Raw genomic sequence first — 12,790 nt, forward strand, 5'->3', positions numbered from 1 at the left:
GATTTTGTTACAAGGCTGATACTGGCCTCATAGAATGAGTTTGGGAGAATGGCCTCTGTTTCCATTTTTTCGAATAGTTTGAAGAGAATTGGAATTAATTCCTTTTTAAAGGTTTTGTAGAATTCAACAGTAAACCATCCCATCCTGGGCTTTTCCTTGTTGGGAGACTTATGATTGATAACTGCTTCAATCTCATCACTTGTTATTAGTCTTTTTAGGTTTTCTATTTCTTCTTGGTTCAGTCTTAGTAGTTTTATGGGTCTAAAAATTTATCCATTTCCTCCTGGTTTTCAATTTTGTTGGTGGATATTGTTTATAACAGTTTCTAATGAGTTTTTGTATTTCTGTGTTATCAGTTGTAATATTTCCTTTCTCATTTCTGATTTTTGTTATCTGCATTCTTTCTCTTCCTTTTTTAGTTAGCCTAGCTAATGGTTTGCCTATTTTGTTTATCTTCTCAGAAAATCAAATTTTTGTTTTGTTAATCTTTTGTATCTTTTTTGCTATTTCATTTAGTTCTGCTCTGATCTTAATAGTTTCTTTCCATCTACTAATTTTGAGATTGGATTGTTCTTGTTTTTCTAGTTCTTTGAGGTATAGCATTAGGTTGTTTATTTGAAATCTTTTTATTCTTTTGATGTAAGCATTTATTGCAATAAACCTCCTTCAGTACTGATCATCTTTTAGAGTAATTGCTTCTTCTATTACTCTGGAGTAGGATTTGAAGAGAGAGACTTCCTCCTCTTTTTCTAGACTCTGCTGTTGACTCTCTTTGAGTCAACACAGTTGAGTTTGTGGTGAGCCACTTCCACAGTGGCCATGGCTACCACTGTGGTGGTGAGCTGCTTTTGAGGTGCCAGCGGCTGTGGTGGACCAACTGCACTGATGTGCTATTTGCATCAGTGGTGGGGGTTGTGGTTCCCAGGCACACTCCTGCCTTTTGTCAGGCAGGGTGCTGCCTGCAGCTCCTGGTGGTGTGTTCCTGCCTTCTCCATTGTTGCATTCCTACCAGCAACAGATGAGAGTTCTAGTTGCTCTACAACTTAGTATTGTCTTTTATTAATACATATTTTTTGACCCTCTAATAGGTATGTAGTGGTGTCTTCTTATGGTTTTAATTTATATTTTCCTAACTAACGATGTTGCATTTTTGAACTTTTAATTTCTATTTATGGAATAGAATCTGGTTGTCTAGTTCGAGGAGTTTTAATGCTTAAGTGTAGGTCTCAGAGATTTTCATGTGTGTTGTATGTTAGGCTTGATTTTTTTCAGCCTCTGGGGTATAGAGATAACCTCTATAATGTCAACACAATCTATCCAACTAAATAATTCAGAAATCTGGGATCATTCTTGACACTTCCCTACCAGCACATCTAAACTGTTACCAAGTTTTATAGATTTTGCCCTTGAACACCCATTAAATCTGTCTTACTCAGCCAAGGTCAGAAGTCTTGCTTCTGATGGCTTGAGATGAATCAAAAGCCTAAGTTCAAGGTCAAAACACCTCCCAGTACCCTTCTTGCTTTTCCCCTTGGCCCTGCACCCTAATCTTGGCTTCTATAGCCTGCCACATGGTGGTAAAGGCAAGGAGAGATTTATGCAAGGGTGAAAACACGACGGACGGAAGCCCATCTTCCTCAATTAAGACCTGTTTGCTTAAGTCTACCAACCTTGCCTTCTCTTCTAGGTTTTACCTTTTTTTTTTTTTTCTTGGTAAATTACTAAACACTTGCCCAATTCAGAAATTTAAGAAGCAGTCTTTTTTTTTAATTTCCAAATTTCTATCTTTAAAGTTTTCAAGCATACAAAAAGTTAATAAAATGGGATAATGAACATTTGTGAAATTGTGCCATGTTTGCTTCATCTGTCCTGTTATTTCTGGCTAAACCATTTTAAAGTAAGTTGCAGACAGCATGCCCTTGCACATTTAAGGACTTCAGCAGGAATCTCCTTAAAACAGGCATTCTCTTACATTCTGTAACATGATTATCCTAGTTAAGAAAATTAACACAGGTTCTCTAATATCATCTAACACCAGTCCATATAAAAATTTCCCCAAATGTCTCTTTTCCAATGATCTAAAACCTAGTCAGAGTTCAGGCATTTGGTTGTTATAGCTCTTTGGTCTCATTTAACCTAGAACAGTCCCTTTACCTTTTTATTTTATTACTTTGCCTTTTGTAAAGAAAACAGGCTAATCGTAGTATAGCATGCCCCAAATACTGGATTTCTTATGTTTTTTCATTGTGGTGTCATTTAATTTTTACTCTATCCATTTATTTCCTGCAAAACGAAAATTAGTCTACAGAGTTAGATTCAAGTTAAAGGATTTTTGCAAGAATGCTTCATAGGTGATACTCCCTATTTCATAATGCATCACACCAGAAGGTATATAAGATAACATATTCTACCATTAGTGATGCTAAGTTTGATCACTAGGTTAAAACACTTTTTCCCCCCTTGGAATTGAAATGTAATCTGTGGGGTGAATTCTGGCACCATATAAACATCCCACTCCCCATCAGCCAGTTACCTAATAATTTTATCGTCTACTTTTTGTACATGTATGAATCAGTTATTTCACTAAGAGTTTCCAAATGGCAATTTTTAAATTCTATTATTCCTTCCACTTTCATTTGTTGGTATTTTTCCATAAAAAAAAAAAAAGAGATTTCCATCATTAACAAACTATAGTTCTTCTTTAAAAGGTAGGGTAAATGCTTATTTTCCACTTTTGCTTTCAAGTTTTAGGATAAAGCGTTGTTATAATAATCACCGTTAGTGGTAGCAAATGAGTTTTTATTTTTCTTTCTCTCTCTCTTTTTCATATCAATATGAACTCATCAATGTTATTTATTCAGTGTGTTTCAGTCAATTACATCATTTCTTTTTGAAGCTTTCCTTGAACCAAATTTGACCAGCAGGAACCCCTTCAAGCTGGCTTCTGTGTCTTACGTTCTCCCATTATCTCTGAAGACTTTCTTATTTTCTCGGGCAATAAGATATCTCAGAGTGGCTTTGTACTTTCTTTTCTCTAGACCTGGACTAGCACACAGGGGAACTTTATTTCCTTCTCTTGGAGAATGGTATTTAGAAAGCAAAATCTAGGTATTATAGGAGCTCATTGTTACAAGCGTATCATTGCTCCAAGGCTCTCTGTGTAGCATGATCCAAAATGTATACATTATTTACAATTTAGTTCATATTGCTATTTCAAATGCAAATTTAGAAATACAGTTTTTCTCCCTTCAATGTTGATTCATGTTAGTATCTCAAGTATCTCTTTTCCCTTACCTGAAAAATCTTGGTTCCTACTAACGTTAAAATATATACTTACTTGCTTTTTTCCTACATTACACATCACCCTACTTAAAGTTATAATGTTATCAAAATTGAGTAAAGTTTAATATTTCTTTGCAGTTATTATTTTTATTTTCCAACTGTTCCTATACACAAAAAAATAGCTTACTAAATGTACTAACCTGCATCTTGCTTTTTCATTTAATAACACATTCTGGAAATCTCTTTTTATCAGTACATATAGATCTTCTCCATTTTTTCTTATGACTGCCTAATAATGCACATAGTAAACACACCATGGTTTATTCAAGTCTGCTAGTGGTCAGAATTTGCTATTTGAGAATCTGCTAGTGGTGAGAATATTTGCAATATTATTCTACAAAAATAATTCCATTTGATGGTAGATTTTTAAATTTGATGGGACTATTCATCCTATTAATTATATCCCATTATTCTTATTCAGGGTTTTTCTGGCTACTCTTGCTTATTTACGTTTTTCTTTTAAAAAAATACTTTACAATCATGTTTTCTGGCTATCAGTGGGAGGTAGGGGCTTTTATTTGTGTGGAAAACGTTTTGGTATTTTTATTGGAATCATTTTAAATACATGTTAACATGGGAGAGAATCAACATATTTATAATGTGGAATCACCCACAAGATGTCTTTCTATTTGTCCATGTTTACTATTATGTCTTTTGGGGGAGTTTTAAAACTTTCCTCACATAGTTTTAGCAAATTTCTTAAGTTTACCTCTAGGAATTTTGTCTTTAGTGGCTGTTTCAGCTAAGCACCCCCTTGCTGCCATCCAAGTTTGCCTACTGTCAAATCCAACCTTCTCTCCAGCTCAAGTGCCATCTAAAGTCTGTAATGTCAATCCACCTAAACCTCCACAATAGTGGAGTCTTCACACAGGGCTCCCATCTCATTTTTCACTCTCTCCTGCTCCCACCTTGCCTCTGCTTTAGACCTACAGAACCACCTGCAATGTGTGGGTGCCTGTAGTTCTACCCATTACACACTCCATCACCAACCACTCCCTTTTCACCTCATTCTCCCAACCACATATCCATTGGCTAACTTTTGTTTATCCTTTGGATTTCAGTCACTTCCTATGGGAAGCATTCATCGATCTCTCCAAGACTAAACCAGGTATCTACACCCCCCACATAGAACTACAGTAAGACGCAGCACACTGTTTGTAATTGTGTGGTTACTCGTCTGCGTCCTTGCTGGACTGTCTGCTCCTTGAGGGCAGGGACTATGTCTTCCTGAGTTGTGTCTCCAGGACAAGCACAGCACCCACCCAGCCAAACCAGCTTCTCACCCTGTGTCGTCCAAGGCCTGCACATTTTGTGCTTAGAGACACTGCTGCTCCCAGCCTGAGCACCTGAGTGCATGTTGATGGACCTCCTGGGAAAGTGGGTGCCTGAATTTGGACAAAACAATGTTCAAAGCCAGGAATAAAGAATAATGTCTTAGTAGATCTGTCCCATGTGAACTTTGAATGTTCATACCCCCTCCCCCACCTCCCTCCCTCCCCACCCCTTTATTTCCCTGATTACTTTGGATCTCTGCCTCTTAAAGTTCACTTAGCACTTTATGTACTGGAAAGAAAGTGGGTTTTGCAGTGAGGCCTGGTTTCGTGTTTCATCGTATTCTATTTGCCAGAGTCTTAGATGGAATGATAAAAAAACAGTCTTTTCTCTTGCCTAAGCAGGAAGGGATGAGCCTCTTTTCAATAGAGAATACATGCCCATCTGAGGTTTACATTGCTAGTTCTCTGTTCTAATCCTAGTAAAATTTCACTGAGATTTGTGGATATAAAGATTTAGGGGGAAAAAAAGTTCAGAAAAGAAATCCCCATTTAGCATGGAGATGGCATAGGAGAGCCCGGTGAGCCGTGGCTCTTGCAGAGAATCCACAGGACAGGCCATCTGGCTCCAACCCTCACGATGTTAAGAGATCAGTAGTTGTCAGTGGATGGAATGCTTCAGAATCTCCCCAGCTGCTTGTTAAAATGCAGGTTGCCGGGTCACACCCCCAAAGTTTCTGATTCAGGAGGTCAGCGATAAGGATGAAAAATTTGCACCTCTAACAAGTTTCAAGGTGATACTGTTACTGCTGGTCCGGGGACTACACTCTGAAAAGCTCTAGTCCAGAGAAAGCACGGGGTTGAAGCACTAACTACAACCTGATAAAGAGGGTGAACTTGTCTGTGATCAGGAGAGAGAAACTAATGCCTCCTACTGTACATAGACCAGGGGTATTTCTTCTCTCCCTTTCCAGTGTCCTCATGACACAGTACAACTCCTCTATCTTAAACCCTATCACCAAGGGTTCACAGCATTTTCAAAGCCACATTATTTTAAATTTAAACTAGGAAATAAGCTTACACTTTTTATTATAGTCATACGTCACTTGAAGGGGATGCATTCTAAGAAATGCATCACTAGGTGATCTTGTCATTCTGTGAACGTCACAGAGTGTATTTACACAAAGCGAGTTGGTACAGCCTACTACACACCCAGGCCATATGGTACAGCCTATTGCTCTGGGCTACAAACTTGTACATCATGTTAAACTGTACTGAATGCTGTAGGCAATTGTAACGCAATGGTAACTGTTTGTGTATCTAAACACATCTAAACATAGAAAAGGTACAGTAAAAATACAGTATCAAAGATAACAAACGGCACACCTGTACAGGGCACTTAGCATGAATGGAGCCTTCAGGACTGGAAGCCGCTCTGGGAGAGTCAGAGAGTGGCTGGTGAGTGAGTGAGAAGACCGAGGGCATTACTGAACATACTGCAGACTTTATAAACACTGCACACTTAAGTTGCACTAAATTTGTAAAAGAATATTTTTCCTTCTTCAATAATAAATTAACCTTACCTTACTGTAACTTTTTAACTTTATACACTTAAGTTTTTTTGTTTGTTTGTTTTTTAACTTTTTGGCCCTTTTGTCATACCACTTAGCTTAAAACACAAACACACTGTACAGCTGTGGTCTGTTGACACCAGCACCACCAGAAGTGGTGAGTAGTGACTGCGACATCAGTGGCAATAGGAATTTCTCAGCTCCACTATCATCTTATAATCTTATAACCACTGTCATATACGCGGTCCACGGTTGACCGAAACATTCTTCAGCACATGACCGTACTTTGAGGGGCACAGAGGAAAATTAGAAATGAGACAAGGCTTCAAAACCCAGAGAAGCAGCCATGAGCTGTTAAAGCCCCTGGAGTTAGTAGGAAGACCAGTCAAATAGAGGCAGCTCTAACAAGGGGAGCCCTTTCCTTCCTGATGGTTTGGTTATATTTGGTTATGAGGTTGTAAAAAATGAATAAGACCTGCTCTCCAGGGGTGACCAGTGTAGCTGGATGGCTGACATAAGAACAGAGCAGAAAGAAATAGCCATGCAGGAGGAGCAGGCAGCACACTGTCAGAGCCCAGCAGGGGACACAGGGGTGGCCCCGAGAAAGAGCCCAACTCTTATCAGCGTCTTCTTCCTTCAGTCACTTTATATGTCCTAGCACATTTATTTGTATCCTCAGAACACCCTCGTGGGGTCACTTATCCATGACACTTGGTGTCAGAGCTCCTTGTAATATGAGTGGCCCTTTGAGGCACCAAGGTAGTTGGAAGAAAGCAATGAACCACCTAGCCTTCTGAACTTGCACCTGAACTTTTATTATTCTTGGAAAAATAAGCCATGTGATACCTTATACCTGCCTCAAAGGTTGACATTGTTGCCCAGGACTTACAAGATCTAAAGCGAACAGAACAAAACAGAAAACCTTCCCCCAGCACAGCTTGACGTGTATCTCCCAGCCCCACGCCCAGCTCAGCACCCAAGCAAACCTCGCCCTTTGTCTTGGTGACCTGCTGCCCACCCAGGAACGTCAGCTTCACCAGAGGCCTGTCTCCCACGCTCGGCATCAGAAGCACAGCGACAAACTCCTCAAATCATGTCGCATCTACAGGCACCCGGTGGAAAGGGAAAGAGTCAGAAGGAGACAGGTGATCGCCCCGTGACCTCCAGCAGCCGGGGCGTACACGCAGGTGCACGCATTTGCTCCGCTTACCCTCCTCTGTGTCAGGACCTGAGAGTAACCCCTGGCCCATCCCATGGATGGCACCCAACAGCATTCACTAGGCAGATGAGAAAAATGACAGAGACATTAAGTGCTTGGAGTTTGTTTGTTTTTCCATTCACACAACCTGTTCCATCTGGTCACTACAGCATGCCACTTCTAGGGAAACTGAGGTCCCCTCAGTGGACAGGCCATCTTTGCTAGCTCAGAAGACCCCTATTGCCTTACATGTTAATTCCTTTTTTCCTTCCCAATAACCTCCAGAAGGCACTGTTACCATGCCTGCAGGTCTCCGAAGTGAATAAATGATTATGGCTGCCTAACACATGCTACATCTCTGAAAAAGTGTTGCAGAGCATAAGACTTAAGTTATGTGTTCGTGTGTATCTGTGGACACATGTACACACCAAGCACATGCACATCTGTTCCCCCTTGGGTGGATTCTCATTTTTTTTTCTAAGTCCCGCCCTGGCCATAAGCCCTTGCCACAATATCCCTGTTTCTTCACCTTGAGTTTTTTTGGGGCTCCTCCCAGAACAGCCTACTCAAAAACTTCCATTGTCTGCTTATTGCAGCCCTGCCTCGATGTCTTCTCTTGCACCTCCTGGGTGTATGTCTTCTGGTCGTCCAGATGCTGCCTTGAAACATCACCTCCTCCAGGAAGCCTTCCTCTCTAATCACCGGGATGATGTGTCTGTCCTGGCTTTCACCCCTATCACGGCTTATCCAAAATGAAAACTCCTATTCATTTCTTACAATCACTTTAGCTTCTCCTCACAGCACTAGCCCAGATTTCATAAACTCCTGTCACCAGTTAGAGGAATGAGGTGTCTCACGAATCCCTTTCATCAGGAACTCAGGATTTGTCAAAATCGGACCATTAAAATAAGGTCATTAAACAGAAGAAAAAAATCTCAGGTGTTGCAGCAAACCATTTCCGACCACAGAGTCAATAGCTGCCCGGGTATAAGTGATGCCAGATTTTGTTCAGACTTATGGAAATTTTTTATCCAGTAGGATTTTAATTTTTTATTTATGTATTTTTTTTGCACTGGAATTTGGGGGCAGTGGGGATGAGGGGAGAAAGAGAAAACACGGGAAATGTAAAGGATTCTGGAATTTAAGATGTATGGAGAAGACAGGTAACTTCCCGGAATCAAAGCAGAAAGTAGTGGTTGGAAGTTAAATTAAAGGGACCACCTGCGGAAAACGGGGACCAGAGGAAAAACACCCTGTTGGCACAAGCAGAAACCACACATTTCTTCCATCAGTGGATCGTTAAGCCTGCAGTGCCACTAGTTTCAGGTTTGGGTATCTTGGCAATCGCTGTGGGAAGAGCGCCAAGGCACATGCACCGGGCTGCATGCTCACTGTGCAATTCCTGGCAGACACCTTTACGCCTACGTGAAAGATCTGGTGAGTGTTAGGGAAGAAAAGTACTTGTGTCAAAGCAAAGAAACGGGTCACACTTCCAAAGCTAAGCCACGTGCACACGCTGGTTTATTTTCTGAGATCCGAGAGCAATTTCCACACCAATAAAAATATCCTGGAAATGAAAGAGAAATGAAGCCACCTCCACCCATGAACAAAAATTATTTGTGCTTTATAACTTACTGTATGGTTCCCATTTTGTATTTACACTTTGGGATGAATATTACCCTTATTTTGCAAGGGAGATAGTGGAGACTCAGAGTTTAAATCATTTCCCAAACAATTATAGTTAATAATTGATGATGCCAAGTATTTATCAAACACTGTCCAGACACCATGACACCAGACACCATGCTGAGACCTGAATGCACATTTATTAGTACAAAATCATCCAAAGGCTGGAATCCCCTTTCCCAGCTTCTTTGTATCCCGTGACTCCTGTCTTACCTTTTTGGTAGTTTCTCTTCTTGTCTAGAATAAAATCCAAAGTATCCAAGGCTTAGCACAATCAGTTCATGTAGCCATGTTTTCTCCTGTCTGAAGGCCTTTGTATTTGCTCTTCCCTCTCTCCCCAACACACTCACACACAAACACCACAGTAATCACCAATCTCTACTGGTCCTTCCTATCTTAGAGTAAATATCATTTCTTTAAAGAAGTCTTACCTGACACTCCTGTCTGAATCTGGTTTCTCTATTGCAAACTTTCCAAACACCCGATACTTTCCCTCTAGAGCACTTATCTCTTTGTAATTCTTAATTAATTTCTTGGTTTTATCTTTCCTATCTGCTTGTTTGGGGCCAGGAGTTGCACCAGGTGTTTAATAATGATTTATAAAACAAATAGAAACAGGATTTTGATTGATTGGTTAGACTGATTTTTAATTGCACATAGTAAAGTGAGAAAACACAGTTCTGCAATTGTATTGGTTTTTGGTGTGCTGGTGAATGTTTAATGAGCAGCGTTTAGGAAGGAAGGAAGGATGGAAGGAAGAAAGGCCCATTTATAGCATGTGCCCACTTCCGTGGTGTAAATATCCCTTTGCAGTTGTAATGTACAGTCAGGAAGAGGTATACACACCTGGCTCTTGAGAGCTGGTGTGAGATGACCCTAGTACATCACTGTTTCTGGAAAAGATGATAATTAGATTATTCATTGGGAGCTAGAGAATTTCTTTGAAATAATTGGTTTCCTATTGCTTCAAACATTTGCTTTGATTTGAGTACATTACAGTTTCTGTTGTGGGTTAGAACAGAGCTTCCTAACCAGTGGCCCGTGGTGAGGGTTCCATGGGGCTCAGAGATCAATCCTTTCAGGCCTTGAGGGAACTTTAGACCCCAAGCTGGTCATCTCTGGCCACAGTGCATTTACCAGAGCACATGCAAATGTTGTTTTTTATGTGGGTGAGTGAAAGAAAGTGAGCCAAGATGCCAGGTACCGTTCAAGTTTTATTAAAGGAAGAAAATCTGCCAGGCTGTGCTCAAAGTGGCAGGCAGGCAGGGGCTGCCCTGAAAATGGAGGACATCTGCAGGTGTGGGGGGGTAGAGCTTGTATAGTGTGCCAAGGGCTGGGTGATACCATCAAGGAGGGGCATTATGCTAATGTGGATCAGGGTGGAGAAATGTGTCCTTGCAGAAGCAAAAGGGGTTTCTGTTTAAGTCAGGAGGCTTCTCCTAAAGGGAAGGAGGGAGGGGCTTGGTGCTGAAGTAGAAGAAAAGGCCGGCAGCTGTTTTGTGCTTATAGTGTGCACAATGGCACCGTTCACGTCCAAAATCCATCATTCCTGCCTTTATAAGAAGGGAAAAGGGGCAAAGGTCTCATTCTTCTGAAGCTACTTCCTGCTGGAGATGGGTGAAGATATGAAAAAAATAAAAGATTTATATTGGTGGGTAAAACAATTAGGTGGCGGGGTACTGGTTTTGTGTGGGGAGGTTGTATTCCTACGGGGAAGGGTCGCTGATTCTGAGGGGCTGATGTCCTCCTCGCAGGAACGATTTGGTGACCTTTTGGTTGGTGAAAGCCTGTATATGTTCCTGCAAGAAATTAGAGAAACAACAAAAGAGACAGGGACCAGAAAGTAGGATGAGGCACAGTTAGGGGTCCTAGTAGGGGCATAGCCAGGGTTCCAAGCATTCAGTGAAATGGTTTAAGTTGTTTTGGATCACCCCAGGCTCATTTATGTAATAACAGCATTCCTCCCCCAAGAAGAGGCAGGTGTCTCCCTTCTTGGCTGTAAGGAAGTAAAGGGCCCAACGGTTCTGTAAAGTGAGTGTCAACTGTCACGAGTGAGGTGACATGTCACTGGAGGGAGGAGATGCTATCTATACTTAGTTCTTCTGAGAGTTTTTGGTAGAATTGAGAGGCAGGAGCAGGGCCTGCTATGCCAGTTCCAGTTGCAAGAATGATCCCTGCCCCAATTAATAGGTCCAATCAGTGCCCTATGGGAGCAGGGGCACTTCCTGAGGGGGTGCTGAAGTTAGTCCCAGTCCCGTCTCCATCTCTCTGTCTGTCTGGAGGGTGATGTTAGGGACGAGCCAAACGAATATGTAAGAAATCACGTTGGGGGCAGGTAACAGGATAATGTAGTTTTACAAAGGAAATATATTCCGGATTTAGGGCACAGATGAGAAGAGGGTAAGTGAGTGGCAGCGTTTGGTATTAGTGAGGCAGAGTGTGGGCAGGCTCCGCACAGCGCTGACAGTCCCCACTGAGGCGAGATTAGAGGAAAGTGAAGAGACATTTGTGGAAATGTTGTGGGCTGCATTGACAGGGAGGTGGGTGGCCACAAAAAGTTTCTCATGAAGTAGGAGACAGATGAGTCACTAGGGGACCAGTCTCATTCGCTGAGGACTGCATCGTCCCTGTGGACCTGGAACCTCCATGATCCAGGTAAGGGGGAGCATTGAGATTGGAGGGAAAACACGGGAAGGATGCAAAGGGTTAGGAGCCAAAAGAATTTAAAGGGGACATTGCCACGATGACATTGCTAAGAAGCATCCTACCGATAGGAGGCAAAGGAGTGCAGGGGAAATCTTCCCATAATGTTACACTGCTCTGGGGCAGCTGCTGCCAATCCTGTAGCAAGTACTAAAACAGACAATATAATAGTAGCTCTTGTGTGAAGGACGTGAAGCGGGCCTGCAAGAGTGAGAGGATAATACCAGGGAAAGATCATCCTTCTTCTAGGATTGGGGGAAGAGCGAAGGTCCTGGAGATGTTCAGTTTTGTGGGTCCTAAAATGGATGAGACGTTGCATTGAGGGTTGAGCAGAGGGACCCCTCTGGCTTGGTGTTAACAGATTTTTGGGTAAAGTCTCAGGTGCTAGTTTTACCAAGGATAAGTGAGAACAAGGGGCCTTTCTTAGTACTTTTACTGCCGGGGGGTGGCGAGAAGTACTGTATAAGGCCCCTCCCAACATAGTGAGAGGGGCTTTGGGATTTGGGTTTTAATATACTGTTTTAGTCTGTTTTGTGTTACTATAATAGAAATACCTGAGACTGGGTAATTTACAAAGGAAAGAGGTGTATTTGGCTTACAATTCTGGGACAGCTGCATCTGGCACGGGCCTCAGGCTGCTTCTACTCATGGCCGAAAAGTGGCAGGCAGCCGGCAGGTACAAGCAGATCGCATGGTGAGAGAGGAAGCAAGAGAGAGAGAGAAGGTGCCAGGGTCTTTTTAAACAACCAGCTCTCATGGGAACTAACTGAGGGAGACCTCACTACCCCTCTTCCCCCAGGAAGAGCATTAATCCATTCATGAAGGATCTGCCTCAATGACTCAAGCAGCTTCCAACACTGTCACACTGGGTATCAAATTTCCACATGAGTTTTGGAGGGGACAACACATCCAAACTCCATCACATACATTTGCTCCCAGGCTCAGTTTAAAGTCTGAGGGGTGGGGGGAAGGATGAGGTAATAGGAGGTTGGCCTGTTCCCTAAGATCCCTAATGAGTG

Source organism: Cynocephalus volans, chromosome 10 (genome assembly GCF_027409185.1).
Source record: "Cynocephalus volans isolate mCynVol1 chromosome 10, mCynVol1.pri, whole genome shotgun sequence".
In the NCBI taxonomy this organism is placed as follows: Eukaryota; Metazoa; Chordata; class Mammalia; order Dermoptera; family Cynocephalidae; genus Cynocephalus; species Cynocephalus volans.